Consider the following 12229-nt stretch of genomic DNA (forward strand, 5'->3'; position numbering starts at 1 on the left):
GGAAAGGTAGCTAAGGAAGAAATCTTGTGGTTAGCTAGCTGCTGCTTAACAGGATGCCCTATGTGGTCAGTGCTCAGGTAAGTTTCCATCCTGGTTTGTGTTAGCAAAATGGAGGGGACAATCTACGATGGTGTTCCCAAGGCTAATATATAATATACAATATATAAACTTATTAACTGTCAAAATTACAAGTATTTTATAATTACATCACGTTGGTTGCAGTTATTACATACACTGTGTCAAAGATCACAAGACTGAGTTCCTCAAGATGGTCACATAGAAGCAACTGACTGGCACCTCTCTCTTGCAGAGCAGACCAAAGAGGAGAGAACTGGCCATCAGTGACACCCAGCTATTTGAGCAGGTTGAGATAGAGGACACATTCCATATCTCACAGAGGACTATTGGGACACACAGAGAACAGGAAGGAGAGAGAACAGGAAACCAGCCTTGGGGGCAGGAAGTTCCCTCCCTACCCATCTTGTCAAAATTAGAGTGTAGTCTCCGGGTGGAAATTGATGAGTGTGAGACATTAGGTCTCAACTCTTACTATTGCCATAAACTAGGAGGGCCTCCCCAGCAGCACAAGACTGCAGTGACACGTGGGAAATAGCTGAGATATGGCACAGCTGTGTGCTGCCAGAGTCCATTGAAGCTGGAAAACCGTCTGAGCTCTGAATATCTACAGCCAAACCATTCCTGCAGGCAGCTCTAAGTAGCCAGCTCCCAGATCAATAAAGAACCCTTGCCAATTTAACTTGCTTCAGGGGCAGGTTCCACTCCTGCAGGCAGCTCCAGATTGGGGTAAACTGTGGGTTTGGTAAATTGCGACAGATTCTGTCACTGAAAGAGTTTCTGAATTCTAAACTCAGATCAACCTCTAGCAAGCGAGGGAGAGTTTGGAGGAACTCCAGATAATCTGTCTCCCCACATGAATGCTTCTGGGCAACAGATAGCTCTGTTATTCCTGTGGCCACAGCAGCCAGGAAGCCCATACCACTCCCCAACCCCCACCTTTTCCCCATTGAGTGCTCACAGCTGGGGATTGGAACTCAGACCAGCCAGTTCCAGTCTGTGGGGAAAACAATGTTGCTGCAGACACATCCAGGTCTGAGAACTGACAGATCAGACCAAGGGAGGAGATGGGAAGGTGGGGGGAAGAACACCTGTTGTTCTCCCTGGATAAACTCTTTTGTAAAGCAGAAAAAAAGCTTGGCCATCCCCATAGCATGGTCACAGTGGCCAGAGGTCTGGTTTCCCACTGGGGTAGCCAATTGTGCCCACAGGGGAAGCTGGTGAGTGATGCAGTCTGGTCTATCCCATCCTGGCCAACTTTTCTCCCACACCACCCTAAAAATCCCAGAGGCTGAGAATCTTTGGAAGTTTCCATAACCCCACCCACACCTAGGAAATCTGCATACTTCTCTGGGGATACAGAGGGAAAAAAAGCCCACAACCATTGTCACAGATTGTTGTTTCCTCCAAGACTGGTGGCCAACTGACAGAGCCTATTGCAACATCTGAGATAACAATGCAGCCCCTGAGAAGGAAATAAGAACAAGTCTATGCTACTGTACATCTTGCAGACCAATCCATATGTTACAGGCTGAAAAGAGGCCATTTCTGTTATGTTAAAACAATGATTTAGCAAAGACTTAGCAACTTGAATTAAGCTGAGTCAGGTTAAGTGTAGAAACCATTTGAATTTAAAAGTGAACATTTTTCCTTGCCCCCCATTCACTGTTTTTAGATCTAGTAACTGTTGCTGGTACTAAGTGGAGACAACCATCTTTATTGAGCCCCCTGATAAGCAGGAGACACACACAAGATGACTGCATGTCCCCGGCAAAGCCTCCGCCACACCTAGATAAGAAATGGGCTCCGATGAAACTTTCCAAAGTCCAGAAATGTGACTGTTACCTTAGTCTCTAGATGGCATCTGCTTTCTTTCATGTCTTTGTTTTAATTTTATGTATAATGTTTAATCAGGCCTTGTGAACCAGAACTCCTAGAATAAGCAAAAACTGTAACCAACTAGAAAGTACACAGCCCCAAATTGTTCAAGGTAATTGTAACTTAGAAGAATGGCAGGATGGGTATAATCTGAGCACTGCTTTGTGACAGTAACTGTTTGGGGTCTAAACACTGATTAAGAAAGAAACTGAGTAATGGTCATAAGACATGTAGTCATTAATAATCAATAGTGGGAAAAAGATAAGCAAGCAACTGTGTGTTTTATCATGAATGAAAACTCTGCTTAAAAGAACAGGTATTTAGTGGATGCACAGCCTGTTCTGATCCCATGGTATCAAACTCCTTATTTCTCCCAGCTTTATGTCTCTCATATTTGATTGACCACAAGCGAAGCAACCAATTGTTGAATCAGGTCATAACATGTAGAGAGAAGACTCAAAGGGCTTTTGAAGAGATGTTGGGGACCAACTACTGTTAAAATTCGATCTCTGTGTCTTCATATCATGAGATACCTTAGAGACACCTTCTAGCACCAGCCAACTAGTTGAAGCCTCCTAAGGTAGCTAGACCTAGAAAAGTAGCAGGACCCACGGTGGTGGGGCCCTACAGATTATCACCCCTAAAGTAAGAAGTAGGGCAACACAACGACAGCACACTGTGAGATAAAAATAATAATAAAAATAAAAAATAAATCCCACAAAAGATTACCCTAACGGGAACAACTTTATCTAACTAAAAAGAAACAAAACAAGTAAAATAAAAAGAGAAGAATCTAATATCACAGATGAGGAAGAATCAATGGAAAAACACTGGCAATCTCCAAAGCCTTAATGCAACATCACCCACAAAAGGTACTCCCAGGTCCAAAATAATGGAATCCATCAAGAATGACATGTTTCTGATGACAAACATAATAAGACTAGGGGTGGCAAAAACAGTGGTGGAAAATCACGAGAAGATAGAAGTACAGATCATTAGGCAATGAAAACAGTGCAGGAAATAAAAGCTAAGCTGACCAGTATAATAAAAGGTCAATCTAAACTCCTGAAAATGGAGAATTCTTTCTTGGAATTTTGAATCATAGTGACAAGCCTGGGCAGTGGAACTGACCAGGCAGAAGAAAGAAGCTCAGAACGTGGGGATCAAACTATTGAACTAATCAATCAGACATAAACAGACATAAACAAGGAGAAAAGCCTCAAGAAGAATGAACAAAATGAGAGATTTGGCATTATGTAAAGAGATGCAATATATAGCTGATTGGCATCCCTGAGACAGAAGAGGAAACTGAGAACACCCTGGAACAAGCCTTCTGATAGGTCAGCTAAGAAACATTTCCCTATCTCCCTAGAAAGATGACCAATGCAGATACAAGAGATTCAGAGAACTCTTGAAAGGTTCAAGAATAAGAATACCATATGAATACTATCTCCAAGACATATAATTATCTCCTCAAGGTAAGCATGAAAGAAAAAATCCTAAAGGCAGAAAGAGAGAAGGACCAGACCACCTACCAGGGAAGAAGACCCATCAGAATTGCAGCAGAATTCTCAGTAGAAATCCTATAAGTCAGAAGGGACTGAAGTTCTGTATTTAACCTTCTTTAAAAAATAAAAAATAAATACAATTCCACCCAAGTATTTCCAACTCCTTTAAGCTAACCTTCATCAATCACACAACCTGAGGCAAAGCAGCCTCTTAATAACCGTATGGCCAGAAGAAGAGTTCATGTATCAATAGTTAACTTAAAAGTGCATAGACCAGCCGGGCTCGGTGGCTCAACCTGTAATCCCTTGCCTTTGGGAGGCCGAGGTGAGTGGATTGCCTGAGGCCGCGGGTTCGAGACCCGCCTGGGCAGCGAGACCTCATCTTTACAATAAATCAAAAAATCAGCCAGGCATGGTAGCGCATGCCTGTAATTCTGGCTACTTGGAAGGCTGAGGCTGAAGGATCGCCGGAGCCCAGCAGGTCGAGGCTGCGCTGGCCAGGAGCGGCCACTGCACTCCAGTCTGGGAGACAGAGTGAGACTCCAACTCAGAAAAAAAAAAAAAAGTGCATAGACCAAATGGACTACTCAGAATACATAGAGTAGCAAATTGGATAAAGAAACGTGATCCAATCTTCTGTTACAAAGGACACCCATAAGCTCAAGGTAAAGGGAGAGATCATTCAAACAAATGCAAAACTAAAAAGAGCAGAAGTAGCTATTTTTATATCAGATAAAGCAGACTTTAAACCAATACAATATAAAAAGAACAATGAAGGACATTGTATAATGATGAAAGCCTCAATACACCAGCAAGTAATATCCATCTTAAATATATATATCCAACGTAGGATCACTCAGATTTTTTTTTTTTTTTTGAGTTGGAGTCTCACTCTGTCACCCAGACTGGAGTGCAGTGGCCACTCCTGGCAACCGCAGCATCGACCTGCTGGGCTCCAGCGATCCTACCACCTCAGCCTTCCAAGTAGCCGGAATTACAGGCATGCGCTACCACGTCCGGCTGATTTTTTTATGTATTGTAGAGATGAGGTCTCGCTGCCCAGGTGGGTCTCAAACCCGCGGGCTCAGGCAATCCACTCACCTCAGCCTCCCACAGGCGCAGGATTACAGGCTGAGCCACTGAGCCCGGCTGGGATCACTCAGATTTATAAAGCAATTGCTAATTAAATGAAAAGAGGACATAGACACCCATACAATTATAACCAGAGATTTTAATACCCCACTAACAGCCTTAGAGAGAGCACTGAGGTAAAAAATTTAACAAGGAAATCTGGAATTTTAACTCAACACTTGACAAATTGTACCTAATAGATATCTACAGAACACTTCATCCAATAACCAGAGAAGGCACGTTCTTCTAATCGGCACATGGAACATACTCCAAGATTAACCATATTCTCAGGCATAGAACAAGTATGAACACATTTCAAAAGTTTGAAATTATACCAAGCATTTTTTCAGAAGACAGTGGAATAAAAATAAATATCACCACCAACTGGAACCACAATTAAAACATGCAAATACATGAAAATTAAATGATACACTTCTGAGTGACTTTTGGGTTAACACAGAAATCAAAACAGAAATGGAAAGATTCCTGGAAACAAATGAAAACAAAGACAGAACAACCAAAACCTCTGTAATACCATAAAAACAATCCTAAAAGGGAAGTTTATAACATTGAATGCACATATCAAGAAAAGAGAAGGATTTCAAGTAAACAGTCTATTGTCACACCTGAGGGAGCTGGAAAGTCAAAAGTAATCCAATCCAAGATTGATTAGAAAAATTGAAATTATTAAAATATAATCACATGTTGAGTAAATGAGAATCCAGGAAAAAAAAATCATAGAAAGGTTCAACAAGTCAAAAACCTGGTTCTTTGAAAGGATAAATAAGATTGAAAGATCCCTGGCCAAATTGACAAAAAAGAGAGCAAGAAAGTCCAAATAAACACAATTAGAAATGAAAAAGGCAATGTCATAACTGACCTTGAAGAAACTCAAAAGGTTATCAGAGATTACTATGAACTTCTGTATGCAAAAAAAACTAGAAAATCTAGGGAAAATGAAGGAATTTCTGGCATCACATTTCCTCCTAAGATTGAAATAGGAAAAAATTGTAACCCTAAACAGACCAATAACACTCCAAGAGATTGACTCAATTATAAAAAGTCTCCTGCCAAAACATTTCTGGACCAGATGGCTTCTCAGCTGAATTCTACAAGACATGCAAGGAAGCATTCATACCAATGCTACTGAAAATATTCCAGAAAGTTGAGAAGAAAATAATTCTCCCTTGCTCATTCTATGTAGCCAATATCATTCTGATACCATAAAATGGCAAAGAACCAACAAGGAAATAAAACTACAGGCCGATTTCCCTGATGAACATAGATGCAAAAATTCTCAACAAGATTCTAGAAAATTGCATTCAACAACACACACACTTCAAGGACTGCCCATTATACCAGGTGGGCTTTATTCCCACGATACAAAGTTGGTTCAACATATATAAATCTATAAATATAATCCATCATGCAGACATGTGTAAAACCAGAACCACATGATTATCTCATTAGATGCAGAAAAAACATTCAATAAAATCTAACAACCCTTCTTGACTAAAAACCCTCAAACACCTAGACATTGATGAAACAACCCTCAAAATATAAAAACTATCTATGACTAACCTGTATCCAACATCATACTTAATGACAGAAATTCAAGCATTTTCCCTAATAACTGGAACAAGACAAGGATGCCAACTCTCACCTTTGCCTTAAACATAGTACTGGTAGTTCAAACCAGAACAATCATGCAGGAGAAAGAAATCATGGGTATCCAAACAGAATAAGAGAAAGTTATATTATCCCTCTTTGCAGATGATATAGTTCTATATCTAGAAAACCCAGAGGGTTGCTCAAAAAACTCCTTGTACTGATAAACAACTTTCTTCAAAACTGGGGATACAGAATCAATGTGCAAAAATAGTTGTTTTTATACACTGACAGCAAGCAGACTGAGACCAAATAAAAAACATATACCATTCACAATAGACACACACACACACACACACACACACACACACACACACACACACACACCTCAGCATCATCCAGTGGAGAAAGACTTTTACAATGAGAACTACAAAACACTGTTCAAAGAAATCAAAGATGACACAAACAAATAAAAAAACTTCTCATGCTCATGAATTGGAAGAATCAAGATGTCCATTCTACACAAGACAATTTACAAATTCAGTGCAATTCCTATCAAATTGCCAGCATCATTTTTCACAGAACTAGAAATGATAATACAGAAATTCATATGGAAGCAAAAAAGAGCCTGAACAGCTAAGGCAATCCTCAGCAAAAATAAAATAAGCTGGAGACATAACCCTTCTAGACTTCAGACTTTACTGTACGGCTACCAAGACAGCATGGTAATAGTACAGAAATAGACACATAGTCTCATGGAACAGGACAGAGAATCCAAAAATAAAACCACAGACAACTCATCTTCAACAAAGACAACAAAAGCAAACACTGGAAAAGGAAATCATATTTAGCATATGTTCCTGGTAAAACTGACTCAATACATGTGGAAGAATGAAACTGGACCCACACCTATCATCATACATGAAATTTAATCCAAAATGAATCAAGGACTTAAATGTAAAACATCACCCTAAAAAAAAAATCTTAGAAGAAGACATAGGAAACACCATCCTGTTCATTGGACTAAGCAATGAATTCATGGTGAAGTCCTCAAAAGCCAATGCAGCAAAAGTCAAGATTGAAAGGTGATAATTTATCAAACTAAAATTTTTTGCACAGCAAAGTAAACCATCAAGAGAAAAGAGGCAACACATGATATGGAAAAAAATATTTGTAATCTGTGCATCTGACAAAAGCCTAAAAGTGATGATCTACAATGAACTCAAACAAATTGACAGAAAAAAAATTAACAACTCCATTAAAAAGTGAGTAAAGAACATGAGCAGACACTTCTCAAAGGAAAACATTCAAGCAGCCAACACATATATGAAAAACTACTCAGCTTCGCTAATCATTAGAGAAATGCAAATTAAAACTTCAGTGAGATACCACCAAACACCGATAAGGATAGTTATCATAAAGTTAAGAAAACGCCAGGTGTTAACATGACTGTCAAAAAAAAAGGAATGCTTCTACATTGTTTATTATAATATAAGCTAATTCAACCTTGTGGAATACAGTGTGATGTTTTTTCAAAAAACTAAAAATTGATCCAGACAGAGATCCTAATTCTGGGAATATACCCAGAGGAATATAAATCGCTCTACCAAAAAGACACCTGCATGTGTATGCCCATTGCAGCACTATTCACAATAGCAAGAACAATCCAGATGCTCATTGAAACTGGAATTTTTAAAATGTGGTATATATACACAATGAAATATCACAGAGTCATAAAGAAAAATAAAGCCGTGTCCTTTGCTGCAACATGGATGCAGTTGGAGGTCATCATACTAAGTGAGCTATCACAGTAATTAAAAGACTGGATACTTCATGTTCTCACTCATAAAAGGACCCTGATCACATAGGCACAAATATGGGAACAACAGATGCTGGACACTGTTAAAGAAGGGAAGAAGGAAAGAGGGATAAGGGACACACAACCACATACTGGCTACCAGGTCCACTATCGTGGGAGAGGGGTCATTCCAAATCTCACCCGCAGGCAAATTATATATGTAGTAAATCCTCACATGTAGCCAATAACTCTAAGATAAAATTAAAAATTAGCAACACTACTATAGTAAGTAAGAAAAAAATCTACCAGTGAGGATTAGCTTTATTTCTTTTCTAAGAATGCACAATAGTGTAATGTAATGAAACTGAAATTTACAAATTGTGTGTTTTCATCAGTTCCACCTTGATAGATATCAAACAGTTATCCTTCTTGGAAAGCATTCTGACACATAAGGATATAATTAGAAGTACCACAGAAACCTATTGGAATCAATACATCCTTGAATATAGAGTTACAGTACAGCCTGAAAAAGTCAAGTGGCTCAGCTTAGAAAAACGTTTACCTTGTAAGGTTACTATTTCAATCAGAATATTATGACAAAAAGCTTTTTCTGTTTGGTGTTATTAATATTTCCTATTCATAAGGTTCTTCATTCTGTGATTTTTAGGAACATATTCTAATGATGGAAATTATTGAACAACCCTGAAATTCATAGCATTTCTTACAGATATTAAATGTCTTTGCATATTGCCATTTTCTGTTTTTTTAAATAGAACCATTATGTTATATTGAGCACTCTTATAGATAATTGAAAATAAAAGTAGTATTGGATCACCATAAAAGCAATTTGAGGTGAATGTGGAACAATTTGAGAATTATTCAAAGAACAGTAATCCATACCTTGCCATCCGAAGATGGATGAAATAATAGTAGTCAATATCTCATTAGGAAGTCCATTATAACCTTCACATAGAACATGTTTGTTGTTGTCAGTGTTTTAGGAAACTAAAATAATTAAAAGTGTATTTTAGCAACCGAATAAATTGATGGGCTAATCTGTAGTAACGGAAGCTAAATAAATTAGTCACCACTTCTGCTCTACCAAAAAGAAATTCTGCAAGTCATTGTGAAGCATATTAACCAAGCATTTGTTTAAACCGTATATAGTGGTATAGAAAATGTCATGTTAGGTTTCCTAATGTACCAGATTAGTGAAAAGTATGTAAGTAAAATATTTTCTCCTAAAATTTTTAAATAAAAATAAGAGCAATCTAAGATTAATGGCTTCTGAATCATAAATTTTTCAACTAGAGACAAATGGTACTAACTAGAATGTAATAATAAATGTGATTACCATAATGTTTCACAAACACTAGTAAATGTTTCAGCTATACTGTGTGTCATGAGCATAAAATTCCATGTGAAAGGACTTGGATTTAAGATATTTTTAGCACACAAGACTATGTATCATTTAATCTTATGAGTTTTTATAAAGTTTTCATTAGTTTAAGAAACTGGGCACCTTGAAAATGCAGCATGAAAGCCAGAGATCTTTTTTTTGGAGAGGTTAAAACTTCTCTTGATGTGTAATGCGTTGTTTGTAACACTATCCTGTTCAATATACACAAGGTCAATGGTGAAGCAATAATTCTAGTAGTATTACTACTTCTAAAGTAACTTTATACAGCGGTACCCCCTTATCTGTGAGGAATACATTTCAAAACTCCCAGTGAAGGTCTGAAATTGCAAGCAATACTGAATCCTATATGCACTATGTTTTTCTCTAAACATATTTGCATACTATAAAGTATAATTTAAAAATTAGGCACAGTAAAGATGAACAATAACTAATAGTGATATAAAGCAATTATAACAATACACTCTAATAAAAATTACTGTAAATGTGGTCTGGGTGTGTCTCAAAATATCTTAATACTTTTGGATCATGGTTGACCATTAGTAACTGAAATCATAATCTTGCTTTATTGACCTCTAACAAATAGTCCTTTCCCCTTTCAAGAAAACATATGCAAAGCTTTTTGGTTTTGAGTGACAGGGTAAGGAATAAACAAAAAATAGCTCACAATTTCAAGAATATGTCTAGTATTTAAGCTTAAGAAAAGTAAAAGTAAGAATTCCAAGAATTTTATCAGAATTCAAGCCTCCGAGGAATAAAAGTTCTTCAACTTCTTTCTCTGGAACAAGCTATTTAATTCAGGAACAAATTATATAAAGTGTTTCCAAGATTCAGATAACTAAAGATTGCTACGTTTTACAAGTTATGTTATTCTACCAATGTAAGTAAAATAAACCTTACTGAATATTTTCAAAATGATATCATATTGCAAGATAATAATGTGGAGTTCAAATATATTCAGGTGGCAGAAAATCTGAAATTAATGTGTAACATTTTTGAAATATAGTAGTTTGAAAGACCAATATGTTTAAAATAAAATATAATACATAGTTTTTTTTAAAAATTTCAAATTCTACACATGTCAAAATAGGTAATTCGGGAACTAAAAATTAAGGAAACTTTATGGGTAAATAAATTCAAAGTTGGTAGTATCTATTAGTTTGCCTTTTGGAGGGGGTTGCTGAAAAATTGAAATGACTAGCATCAATTAATTTAACAACTAATCATAGAACACCTTACTCTCTGGGAGTAGCACTGGAAAATCACATCTTTATGGAACTGATGTGTGCCTTCAAAATACGTTCTATCATAAGGTTTCCTGGTGCTATTTTTCTGGGGGGGGAAATGTACCACATTCACTCAACAAGAAATTTGATATATGCTGTTGGGAGCCAGCCACAGAGGCCCACTGAGCGTTAGGGATCAGGAAGGGCCGTTGACCCTGAGACCACTAGGATGCGTTCAGGAGCTATTGACCCCATTTCCTCCCCCTTTCTACTCAGCACTAACCAGATTAAGCTCCTGTGAACTCAAAACATAAAAACTCTGAGACCGGGATGAACACAAGCTAACTTTAGAAGCTCATTGCTCCCATTCTTCCACAAACTGCAGTTTTGGCTTTCACACAACTTATAATTCAAACTCAGGTCACATCTAAGAGCCTTAGTATTGGTCACAGGCTTCTGGGTCATGATCTTAGGATTTATTGAAGTTGAATAAATGGATTAAGGTTTCATCGATTAGGTTTTGGGATTATACCTGAAAGAACATCTGGTGGGTGGGGAACACCCCTCACACACCCGACTGTGTATAAAAGACCAGTTGTAATTCCCATTAAATGGCTTCTGCACTAGACTGGAGTCCAGTCTCTCTCTTTCTCTCTTTCTTCTTCCACCCAATTGCCGACGCTGTCTCCACCTTTGGGGTACCCTGAACCTGGCTGGAGCTAGTCTCTAGCAATATACATGCCATAGAATCAATCTGTCTGACATATACTGAACTGAATGTAGGGATCTCTGAGTCCATCAGGATTTTATACATATAAGTTGATTAATTTTAGATAACAAGAATACAACAAAAGAAATGCTTTTGAAGAAGAAGACTGGAAAAAGAGTAAACAGAGAATATGAGAGGGAGAAAAATATAGAAGGCAGCATGATGTTTGTTTCCCAACATTGTCCCTGGGATTCTGAGACACTAAATGCCCAGAAGGTCATCATGGGTCTCTATGTGTTAAACTATTTTCAGGCTGAAGGTTACTGAGTATTTTCTCTATTTTAGTGCAAAAAATAGCACCATGCTGAAATTGTGAGAACTCCTCTTATGTGCCATTGGCAGTTCCCAAGGGTGTGCCTGAAGAAGTTCAAGGTAGTCTGAGTGACTTTGTGGAAGAGATGAGAAGCCCAGCAGACAAAATAATATTGGGCAGGAGCAGGCCTGGCCTTTTTGTGAGACCCCAGATACTTTCAGAAATATTGGGAAGAAATCAGTAAGACTTTTCTGGAGGTCTCTCTCATAATGTGATCTTTACCCACACTGACTCCCTTTCTGCCTTCCACCATGAATGGAAGCAGCCTGAAGCTCTTATTAGATTCCTGGTTTTGTATCCAGCTGAATCATGAGCCAAATACATTTTTTTCTTTAAAAATTACCCAGTCTCGGGAATTCTTTTCTAACAACACAGGCAAACTAAGACAGAACATTGGTATTGAAGAGTAGGGTGTTGCTATACAGATACTTGAAAATGAGGAATCAGCCTTGGGACTGGGTGATGAGAAAAGATTGAAAGTATTTAGAGGTCTCAGAGGAGGAAAA

The sequence above is a fragment of the Carlito syrichta genome, unplaced genomic scaffold (assembly GCF_000164805.1).
Source record: "Carlito syrichta isolate Samal-C Ts95f unplaced genomic scaffold, Tarsius_syrichta-2.0.1 Scaffold301938, whole genome shotgun sequence".
NCBI classification, from domain to species: Eukaryota; Metazoa; Chordata; class Mammalia; order Primates; family Tarsiidae; genus Carlito; species Carlito syrichta.